The sequence below is a fragment of the Schistocerca serialis genome, chromosome 9 (assembly GCF_023864345.2).
Source record: "Schistocerca serialis cubense isolate TAMUIC-IGC-003099 chromosome 9, iqSchSeri2.2, whole genome shotgun sequence".
NCBI lineage: Eukaryota > Metazoa > Arthropoda > Insecta > Orthoptera > Acrididae > Schistocerca > Schistocerca serialis.
This window is the reverse complement of record NC_064646.1, coordinates 110639738-110652106: the sequence shown is the minus strand read 5'-3', so window position 1 is coordinate 110652106 and position 12369 is coordinate 110639738.

The window sequence follows — 12369 nt, the reverse complement described above, 5'->3', positions numbered from 1 at the left end:
AAAGTCATAATTCTTTAGTGTAAAACATGTTCCATAATTCTACAACAGATTGACGTCAACGATACAAGTTTATAATTGTGTGGATCTGTCTTACAGCCTTCCTTAAAAATGGGAGTGACCTGTGCTTTTTTCCAGTCGTTAGATACCTTTCGCTGCTCAAGCGATCTACGATAAATTACTGCTAGAAGGGGAGCAAGTTCTTTCGCATAATCTTTATAGAACCTTATAGGTATCTCATATGGTCCTGACGCCTTTCCACTAGTAAGCGACTGTAGCTGCTTTCCAGTTCCGCGGTCAGTTCTCTCAGTATATGCCATTTAGATGTTCGTACGACAACTGAAATTAGGGACAGTGTTACAATATTCCGCGGTGAAACAGCTTCGGAAGACCGAATCCAGTATTTCGGCCTTCTCTCTGTTATCTTCCGTTTCGATACCGATGTGGTGATAAACTGTTTTCCTTTGATTATAGTTCAAATGGCTCTGAGCACTAAATATCTAAGGTCATCAGTCCCCTAGAACTTCGAACTACTTATACCTAACTAACCTAAGGACATCACACACATCCATGCCCGAAGCAGGATTCGAACCTGCGACCGTAGCAGGCGCGCGGTTCCGTACTGAAGCGCCTACAACCACTCTACCACAACGGCCGGCTTCCTTTGATTAATTTGGGAGGTCGTAAACTAGTGTTTAAAATTTGTGCTCTCATTACGAAATGCTGGATGAGCGTAGTCTGGGTAATCTCTGTTCCATTTTAAGAAAAGCCAGTTTTTTATGTATCATAGTGTATATAACGCCATATCTCTGGTACCACCCAGTGTAAAATTATATAAATTTGCGGGTACTTTCAGTGGTATATGTGAAAAACTTCTGCAAAATGTGTTACGAACAGAGTTTGTAGTATGCAGTAATAAATTAAATGTCTGATGTGGGAATTTTACTGTACGAAGAGGAAAAATGTAATAAACGAAAAATTTCTCCTTTCTTTATTTTGTGTGTGTGTGTGTGTGTGTGTGGATGTGTGAGTGTGTGTGTGTGTGTGTGTGTGTGTGTATGGAGAAAAGGTGGGGGGGGGGGGGGGTTGTGTTAGCGAGAAAAACTTTCGAAAAGGTGTGAAACTGTGCGTAAAGTTTGTCGAAAGGCGCTAAGAGCTCTCATTCTAAAATAGTGGGTTAATTTCGTCTGTTATTTGCCCACCGTGGCTTATGCAATATTCAAGATATATGCAGAATTTCTGAGTTAATTGTGCTAAACCTTTAATGTAATATTATGCATCTTAGCCGGCCGCGGTGGTCTAGCGGTTCTGGCGCTGCAGACCGGAATCGCGGGACTGCTACGGTCGCAGGTTCGAATCCTGCCTCGGGCATGGGTGTGTGTGATGTCCTTAGGTTAGTTATGTTTAAGTAGTTCTAAGTTCTAGGGGACTTATGACCTAAGATGTTGAGTCCCATAGTGCTCAGAGCCATCTGAACCATCTTAATGAGTGGATTATAACAGCATTTTAAATTTTAAAATTCTCACAATAACTGTATGAAATACTGAAAACCAAATCTTTGGTGCTCCTCACGGCCGTTAGATTGGCAACCAGGCGACTAGTTTACTAGTGAAGGATTTAATAGATCAACATACGAGGGGCTCTCAATGAGTGATGAAACACATTTTCGTTCCGAAAGCAGTTTGGTTTTACTAAAGTTTCCAATACATCATATTATTCCTCACTCTTATGGTTAAAAAACACTAGAATGAGATTTTCACTCTGCAGCGGAGTGTGCGCTAATACGAAACTTCCTGGTAGATTAAAACTGTGTGCCCGACCGAGACTCGAACTCGGGGGCCGGCCGAAGTGGCCGCGCGGTTCTGGCGCTGCAGTCTGGAACCGCGAGACCGCTACGGTCGCAGGTTCGAATCCTGCCTCGGGCATGGATGTGTGTGATGTCCTTAGGTTAGTTAGGTTTAACTAGTTCTAAGTTCTAGGGGACTAATGACCTCAGCAGTTGAGTCCCATAGTGCTCAGAGCCATTTGAACCAACTCGAACTCGGGACCGTTGCCTTTCGCGGGCAAGTGCTCTACCATCTGAGCTACCGAAGAACGACTCACGCTCGGTCCTCACAGCTTTACTTCTGCCAGTATCTCGTCTCCTACCTTCCAAACTTTACAGAAGGTTCGCAGGAGAGCTTCTGTAAAGTTTGGAAGGTAGGAGACGAGATACTGGCAGAAGTAACGCTGTGAGGACCGGGCGTGGGTCGCGCTTGGGTAGCTCAGTTGGTAGAGCACTTGCCCGCGAAAGGCAAAGGTCCCGAGTGTCAGTCGGGCACACAGTTTTAATCTGCCAGGAAGTTTCATACAAAACACTATTTTTAACATATTCTCCTTCCAATGCTATGGCCTTACACCAACTTAATTGGAGGGCCCGCATGGACGCATGGTATAACTCTATTGTATACTCTCGGGTGCGCAGAGATGTGAGAAGGAGAAGTTCGTTGGCATTTTTTTTGCGACTAACACGCTGAAGTAATTTCTCCAATTTTGTGAGGGTACCACAGTACACTTCCAATTTTATCGTTGCACTATGAAGGAGGATATCAAACAGAAAATTCTCTTCTGAGTCACAGAAGACCGTCGCAATGAGTTTACTGGCTGAGGATGTGGCGTCGAAGTTTTTGTTCGGGGTGGCAGTCCATGGTTGCAGTTTTGTTTCCGTTTCGAAGTGACGAAGCCAAGTTTCATCACCTTTGGAGATGTTCGACGAAAAGTTGTCACTGCCGGCCTCGTTACACGCAAGTAATTCCACACAGATAATCCTCCGTTGCTCTTTCTGATCTTCTGTTAGGCTACCTTGTCACGGTTCGCGCGGCTTCCCCCGTCGGAGGTTCGAGTCCTCCCTCAGCGATGAGCGTGTGTATTGTCGTTAGAGTAAGTTAGTTTAAATTAGATTAAGTAGTGTTTGAGCCTAGGGACCGATGACCTCAGCAGTTTGGTCCTATACGAACGGAACTTACCACAAATTTCCAGAATTTCCAAATCAGTGGGCACACCCCTTTGAGTACCACGACTGGTGGACGAGTGTGTCAGCATTACTGACGGAGATGTCCAGTTATGCAGCGAGGTGTTTGACTATGATCCATCGATCACATAGAATGAGAGTGTCCGCACGTTCCAACATTGGAGGAGTCACAGCTGCGTGCGACCGGCCAGCACGCGGGAGATGAGATAGGTTTGCGCGACCTTGTTGCGATGATGACAGGCGCCTCACCCAACGACTCACCGTGCTTTTGCTCACTGCTGGGTCTCCCTAGACACGCTGCAAGCCCCCATGAACATCTGCGATGCTCTGGTTTTCCTCTAAAGGAAGCTCAATGACAGCTCTGTGCTTGGGAAGCACCTCTGTTACGGACACCTTTTTGAGGGATACGTATATCGCATCCACCTATCGGAACTTCATAAAACTATAGGGGCTGAAGCAAGAATATTCCACAATGTCCCACAACAAATTCCGCATCTTTTCAACCGAGACTGGCGAACAAAAACAATATGGTGCATCACTTATTGAACGCCCCTCGTAATGTACAGTAGATACGGCATCGAGGGAGGGGTATTCAGTGTGTGCACAGCTGGGTATTCGGACGATACGAATCTGGAAGCAGCTGGAATGTGTACAGAGCGGTCCCAGTCGCTGGCGGGAGAACACTGGAGGCGGCGGCATTCGCGGTGGTTGCGGCGCGCCTCGGCCCTGGAGAGGGCAGAGGTGTCCTCGGTGGCGCCACCCAAACGAGAGTCGGCCGTCCAATTAATCTGCGACCGCAAGCCGCGAGGGCTGTAGGGTCGTAGGGCTGTAGGGCTGTGGCAAGGCGGGAGAGAGGGGTTGGGGGAGAGGGAATGGGGGAGGCATGGCGAGTGCGGTGGTGGCGGCTACATCGACCGCGCTCCTACCGTAGGGAGCAGCCACGCTGGCCGGCCGGCCGCACGCCCCCTGTGTATTTGCGAGCTCTGAGGAATCCGAATGGCCGCCTCTGCCACTAGTGATGTGTCCCGCGGGACACTGCGTCCGTCAAATAAACCGATTGTGGCATGTAGTTGAGCCACGGTCGCCGAGCAACAGGCGGAACTTTCTCGTGTCCACCACAGAGCTCGCAAGCAGGCAACGATAGTATTCACCAAACATCCCACTAACTAACTGAGTACTGCATCTAATACGTGGGCCATTGGAAATGATTCTGTTGTGTAAATAGTTCCGCGTAGTCCGCGCGTACACAACTTTCCCACTAGAGCGGCCCCGCTAAGCACAACAGCGCAGGCGCAGCGCTCGTCCGTCTCCGCTCTACGAGATGGCGCTGCGTTAGAGACGGACCAAATTCTGCTTCCGCCGATCCGCATATTAATTTGTAACGCAGCCAATGAGATTGCTGCTAACGTAGAACCGTCTCTCCTCGCGGATCACACTCGCGCAGTGATACCTGAACGCGCGAGGTATTAAAACGAGTGTACAGACCTTCGATTAGTCAGTCTGCAATAGTCTGCGTTAGTCTATAGTCAAGTTTCAGTCTACACCTAAGAAGATTATCATATTCCTGTACATAGCCATGAAAATAAATGAATAGACACTTTGTTAAGTATCAGAGATATGTGAGAATAAGATTAACGTACCAAGACCAAAGGAACTTCAGATTCTCAATTGTAAATAGCATTCAGAACCAAGTTAAGTTATTTTTGTGCTTGTTATTATTTTAATAAATGTGTGTGAAAATTAATCAAGTTCTGTTTAAGGTTGGTCACCGTCAATCTGCTACTCTAAGCGTTCAAGTGGCATTTCTATCGTCTGACCTAACGGCAGAAGATAAACATGCCACGATAAGACCACGAGACATATTGCTGACACTCGCCTACTTCATTAGAGCGACAAGTGAAATAATCTGATGGTGTGTGTACCGAAGGTCTTACAGTACGCACACCACAGTTTCACAGTAGTAGTTCTTTGTAACTTACTAATTATTTAATTATTACTATTCATCTATTGATGTACATACACAATTCGTAGCGATGTTTACACACACACACACACACACACACACACACACACACACACACACACACTGAAGTACGAAAGCAATATGCAAGAGATAAGATCGTAACTGACTATACAGTGATGTCAAGAGAGTCTTTCCATTTCAGTGTTGTTGGAAAGTATTGATGATACCCTTCCAGTCTCCACTGACACATGTGTTGGGACCTGTAGTATACAGAGAAGTTGCAGCATTAGAAAATTGCAGCGCAATGCAGGAAGATCTGCAGTGGATAGGTACTTGGTGCAGGGAGTGGCAACTGACCCCTAACATAGACAAATGTAATGTATTGCGAATACATAGAAAGAAAAATCCTTTACTGTATGATTATATGATAGCGGAACAAACACTGGTAGCAGTTAATTATGTAAAATATCTAGGAGTGTGCGTACGGAACAATTTGAAGTGGAATGATCATATAAAAATAACTGTTGGTAAGGCGGGTGGCAGGTTGAGATTCATTGGGAGAGTCCTTAGAAAATGTAGTCCATCAACAAAGGAGGTGGCTTACAAAACACTCGTTGAACCTATACTTGAGTTTTGCTCATCAGTGTGGGATCCGTACCAGGTCGGGTTGACAGAGGAGATAGAGAAGATCCAAAGAAGAGCGGCGCGTTTCGTCACAGGGTTATTTGGTAAGCTTGATAGCGTTACGGATATGTTTAGCAAACTCAAGTGGCAGACTCTGCAAGAGAGGCGCTCTGCATCGCGGTGTAGCTTGCTGTTCAGGTTTCGAGAGAGTGCATTTCTGGATGAGGTATCGACTATATTGCTTCACCCTACTTATACTTCCCGAGGAGATCACGAATGTAAAATTAGAGAGATTCTAGAGCGCACGGAGGCTTTCCGGCAGTCGTTCTTCCCGCGAACCATACGCGACTGGAACAGGAAAGGGAGTTAATGACAGTGGCACGTAAAGTGCCCTCCGCCACACATCGTTGGGTGGCTTGCGGAGTATAAATGTAGATGAACATGTAGATGTAGATGTAGACCTCTCTGTCCAGTGTGGTCAATGGTCTGCTCTGATGCTTCACAGTCACATAATGGGGAGTCTCAAAGTCGCTATTTATACATGAAGGACATAATTCTTTCATGTCCACACAGGATTCTATTCTGTTGACACCAGCCGCTAGCCTGGCGACGTCTGTTGGCGTTTCATTTCCACGTCTCCTTCCACCTATCTTCAGTCTCGAGTGGTTGGATCTGGCGAGCTGATCAGAATGGTTTCCTTGACTTCAGACACATTTTGGGTGTACTGACCATTTTCTGGACAGGAAGTCTTTGGGGAAACTCTTAAGTTGTTAAGATTTTCCCATCCACAGGTCATTGCTTCTTTTCGTCTCAGATGTGGTGGAACAATGTTACTGAAAGCATACTGCCAAGTTAGAGGAGTTGATCTGAAGGTGGCCGTTATGATTCTCGTGGTATTGTTCAAATGAATGCATGCACACTCTTACAACATACCAGTTGTTTTCCCCAACAATGTCAATACACCACTGCTAACTTCCCGGCAACTTCATTACTGCATCACGTAACCATTGTTTGGGGGTACTACGCATCTACCTGTGGAGAGCTGCCTGTCGCTCCTCGTCGCACGGAGGGCCCGGAGGGGTAGAAAGGGGAGGGTACGGCAGGCCCTGGGCATCTGGTCTTGGAGGGTCTCCCACTTTCAAGGGCCTCAGTGTTCAGAAGACCCTCAAGACCAGATCATTTTTAATAAAATTCTAAACAAAGCCAAAACGTGTTCAATAAATAAGAAACAGCTGGATGTCCCACTAACAGACTTGCCACAGTGGTAACACCGGTTCCTGGCAGATCACTGAAGTTAAGCACTGTCGGGTTGGCCTATCACTTGGATGGGTTAGTATCCGGTCTACCAAGCGCTGTTGGCATTCAGCACTTGTGAGGCAAACTCAGGAGCTACTTGATTGAGAAATATCGGCTGGGAGAATGGTGTGCTGATCACATGCCCCTCCACCCCTCCATATCCACATCCAGCGATCCCTGTCGTCTAAGGATGATACGACGACCGGTTCGTAACGTGAGGCCTTCATGGCTTGTTCAGACGGAATTTAGTTTTTTTTTTTTTAGTCTGAGATGCCATATGTATGCAAAATACTTATAGTGCATGCAAAATGACATGGCCACTAGATGCGCAGTCGGCTGGGGAAGTGTGGGGAGAGTGGCAGTGGTGGCGGGTCGCTCGCTCAGAGCGCTGCAGGTGAAATGCCGAGTGGTGGAGGGGAAGTTCTGTTCTGAACTGAAGCCTGTGCTCACCTTTTTTGTAAATATTAAGTGGGGCCCTCCACGCCCACATTTGCATGGTGACGATTGAAAAGGATCTACTGTCAGCTCTACTTTGCTAAGTATTTAAAGAGAATTCCGCCGAAAATGCACCGATTTATTTTCACCTGCTTGTTACCCATTTGTAACTTGCAGAGAAGCGTCATGAGTGGCGAATTTTGAGAAAAACCCGTATATTTTTCAGGTTGACACGTCAAAATTTGCTTCTTTTGGCAAATCACAGTGGAATTTACACTGTCTCACCTCATTAACGTGTTGTGCAGACACAATTGCGAGAGAATTCAGAAATAGTGGTTAGTTAAGTTTATTAAGTGAGGGACTGAGGATAAGTAAAGCCAGTAGCTCATGAAAAAGCACATCGTCGGTACAGAAAACGTGTAATGTCTTCAAATATGTTTTTCCAAAACCAATAGCATTTCTCGTTTCACCAGCTATCGATGTCCTCCCTTAAAAATCACATTCTTTCAACGAAAAAGTCTGTACTTATTGAAATAACACGACAAATAATGACATTTTACATAATAACGACATGGTAAAATGCTCTCGTCTTTGTGTGGTATCATTTGCCAAAATCTCATTTTGATGTCTGAAACCGTTTATGAACTATGAGGAATTTTGTGGATATTTCACTCTGGTTTTACCGCTGGCGCGGCGCGATAGCAAATGAGGGTGCTACATCAGATCAATTTTCTCAAGACTGGTGACAGATATATACCTCTACCCACGTCTAAAGAAAAACTCAATATGGTAGCTAAATTTCGTGCCCAACAACGCATTGTTAATATGCACCTCGACTTTTAATTGCACACTTTTCCGAATTTCGCGCAGTCTCTTGCTGTCACGCAATTATCACAGTAATGATGACTATTAACGAAATGATGGGCATATCATCATGAATCTGACATATAAAACTGTAAGTAAACCAAAAATGATTTTTTTTACCGAATAGTATCTGTAACATCGCTTGAGAAAGGTTCAGGGTGGTTCAAATGGTTCAAATGGCTCTGAGCACTATGGGACTCAACTGCTGAGGTCATTAGTCCCCTAGAACTTAGAACTAGTTAAACCTAACTAACCTAAGGACATCACAAACATCCATGCCCGAGGCAGGATTCGAACCTGCGACCGTAGCGGTCTTGCGGTTCCAGACTGCAGCGCCTTTAACCGCACGGCCACTTCGGCCGGCGGTTCAGGGTGCACGCCTCGATTGTGTCATCGCTGACAGGCAGAAAGGTGTAAAACACTTATCGGCCTCCGCTTCCAAACAAACGAATGAACTCACCCACTGCTTTGGGCCAAAACTGATCACTGCGCATCCGTCACCGCATCCTGCGCGAGCTATACGTTGCTACCCAGCTACCAACTTATCTATTTATCAGGCAATCATAATTGTTAATAGGTGTTCGGAATTTTTGGAATTTTTTTAAAACATTGCATGAAACACTAGAACTGTAGAATGATGATCATTTGTCTGCTACATGAAACATTTTCGCTTTAGGAGTGGAGAATCTGGTAGAAATTTACAATGAGTATGATAAGGGGCAGATTCTACAAGAAACAGTAGGGTATCACAGGCCGCTTGAGGGACAAGCACAGAAATCCTTCAGTTTAAAATTAAATCGGATTTCAGTGAATAATTACCCTGTAGATCGCTATAATCCAATAGTTCTTGCCCATTTATGTTTCAATCGCATTGTGCAATAGTTTTTCCTAAGTTGAAAAAAGTTATCTTCTCTCTCCGATCAATCAAGAATGACTAGCCATTCTATCTGTTTTATCAACTGGAAGCACAGTTTCAAATGAAATAGTTTTCAACGACGTCATTGTGAATTTCAGTAAAATAAAAAAAAAACAAAGGCACAAAAACATGCACTGCAAGTGTCTTTTAAAGAAATTTCCTCCATTTGACTGTTAATTGTCCATTTATTCTACAAAATCATGATTTAGGCTTTCTAGCCGTTCTCAAGTGCATGTTGAAAAGTTGAAATATGTCTGACCCATCTGTGACATATCATCGTCGAAGAAACATATTTCTGGTCTTATAGACCACTTGTCGTATCCTGTAATGCGACAATAAATGGACGATTAACAGTCAAATGGCAGAAATATCTTTTAAAAAATTCTAGAGAAATTCTTTAAGCACGTCCAACATGACTTGTATGGTGTCATTCCAGGACGTTGAATTGAAGAGCAGGAGCAGAAGAAGAACTTCATCGTCGGTGACCTCTCAGGTCTCCAAATCTCACACCTTGTGGCTTTTATCCATCGAGTTACGTAAAAGGCCGCGTTTACATCCCCCCGACGCCTGACACACTTGAAAGTCTGCGACATCGCATTGCTGAAGTTGTCAATTCGATAAGGAGAGACGAGCTACTTCGTGTGTGGTAGAAAATGATCCACCGTTTTGATACTTGTCGTGTAACACATGGCAATCACATTTAATGCATTAAAGCTTGAACTTTCCTTTTTCCAGGACCGTTGGAATTGTGCTTTTATGTTTCGTAGTTTGGAAGCAATGAATGTTTGAATCTTTTCCTTCACTTCGAAACGCCCTGCAGTAAACATGAATTTAATTTTATTTGTATTTCATTTGAAGAAACTTGTTGTTTCCTTCAATTCATTATTATTGTTCGTCGATTGAGTAAAATATAGTCATTCGGTAGGATTTTATAGCAACTCCCCAACTTAGGATTCCACATTAGCGTCATTTTTCAGATAGCGATTCCGCCGGACAATAAAATTTAACATCGGATCTTAAGGAGTGTGTGACAGTGTATGGGCAGTTCCGTCATTCTCATACTACTTCATAACAACACACTACAGTGTTTTGCAATTTGTACTAGCTTTTTAGGTGACGCCGAAATCAGCATTGTTAGACAAGAATAAATTTTCAGACTCTATGAAATTCAAACCTATTGTTTGTACTTTGAAGTCAGGAACTTCAATACATCTACATTTACATCTACATGGATACTCTGTAAATCACATTATGTGTCTGGTAGAGGGTTCATCTAAGCACATTCACAGTCCTCTATTATTCCAACCTCGTATAGGGCGTGGAAAGAACGAACACATATATCTTTCCGTACGAGCTCTGTTTTCCCTTATTTTATCATCGCTATCGGTCGTCCCTAAACAACTCGGCGTCAACAAAATATTTTCGCATTCGGAGGAGAAAGTTGGTGATTGGAATTTCGTGAGAAGATTGCTACGCAACGGAAAACGCGTTTGTTTTAATGATGTCCGTTCCAAATCCTGTATCATCTCCCCTATTTCGCGATAATGCAAAACCTTTCAACTTTTTCGATGTACTCCGTCTGGTAAGAGACCCATACCGTGGAGCAGTATTCTAAAGGAAGACGGAGAAGCGTTGTATAGACTGTGTCCTTAGTAGATCTGTTACATTTGCCAAGTGTCCTGCTAATAGAACGCAGTCTTTGGTTAGCCTTCCCCACAACATTTTCTGTGTATTCCTTCCAGCTTAAGTTGTTCGTAATTGTAATACCTAGGTATTTAGTAGAATTTACGGCCTTTAGATTTAACTGATTTATCGTGTAACCGAAGTTGATCGGATTCCTTTTAGCACTATTGTGGATGACCTCGCACTTTTCGTTATTTATAGTCTGTCAGTATGACGTTTCGACTTATTCCTGAGCAGGAATCGAACAGCCGAACTACATGCATGGAGTTTCGTGTTTTCTCCCTCATTTACCTGCCGGTACAAGATGCTGTTGACGTCGTAATTTAAAGCAATTATCACTTCATCAGATTAAGTGCAATTCAAATACGAGTTTCACTGTTTATTTCCCAAACATTTACACAAAAAATGTTCACTATGGCCGGCCGGAGTGGCCGTGCGGATCTGGGCGCTACAGTCTAGAACCGAGCGTCCGCTACGGTCGCAGGTTCGAATCTTGCCTTGGGCATGGATGTGTTTGATGTCCTTAGGTTAGTTAGATTTACTTAGTTCTAAGTTCTAGGCGACTAATGACCTCAGAAGTTAAGTCGCATAGTGCTCAGAGCCATTTGAACCCATTTGTTCACTATGTAACTGTAAGCGTCGTAAAACAAGGCTATTGTGAACTTGCTTCACTTTAACTTCTGAAAAAAAAGGAACTGTATTTCTGAAGGAATGAAGCTAATGCCAACTCGTTGATGAAAATTTAACTATGGACACGGTTCAATACTACGCTGAAAACTACCTCTACTTAACGTAATGATGGTGAACCAACCTCGCCCTGAATTAATCCACCGTCTTTGCATATACTGTGGAGTACGTAAAAAAAAGGACTGCTGCCAAAATACACGTCGAGCGGTTTTTTTATAATGAAAAGCGTCGGCCATTCTGTAAACGGAGGGAATTAAAAAGTAACGCCTGTTTAATATTGCCTCGCGACAGTGCCAGCCCCCCCCCCCCGCCCCTCATCCCCATAGGGCTTATCGCGCTCTTCTTTGTGAGTTAATTGACGAAACTAGCGGCCAAATTAGAGACCGACGCGACGATAATGGAGACGGAACAGTGACGCGAAGTGGAAATTGAAAATCACGTTCTCTGACGCCGCCACTAGCCACGTCAGCTGATGAACGCGAAATAACTTTCTGCGAAAAAAAAAAAACATAAAATGTATCACATGCAGCTGGGGTAACTGCACGCTTTACCCTGGCCGGTGCGTTTGTTGGCACTACAGAAACGTTCGCCTGTTTTCTAACTGATTAATGTTGACATAACATTCCAGATACTTTATTGAACTGCGGATACTTATTGAAACCGACTAACGACGTGAGAAGAATCGTACGATATGCATTATACATAAAGTAGGGTGCCGAATTATTATACTCACGGATACTAGGATACATAGTAGGGTCCACTAGATGTATGCGCATAAGAAGCCGCACCGCTGACGTCAGAGTGAACCTAGTAGCCCGCAAATGGCATAACGTGTGTTGTAGTTGGGTTTACGAGGAAAAAAAAAGTTCCAGAATGAGATTTTCACTCTGCAGC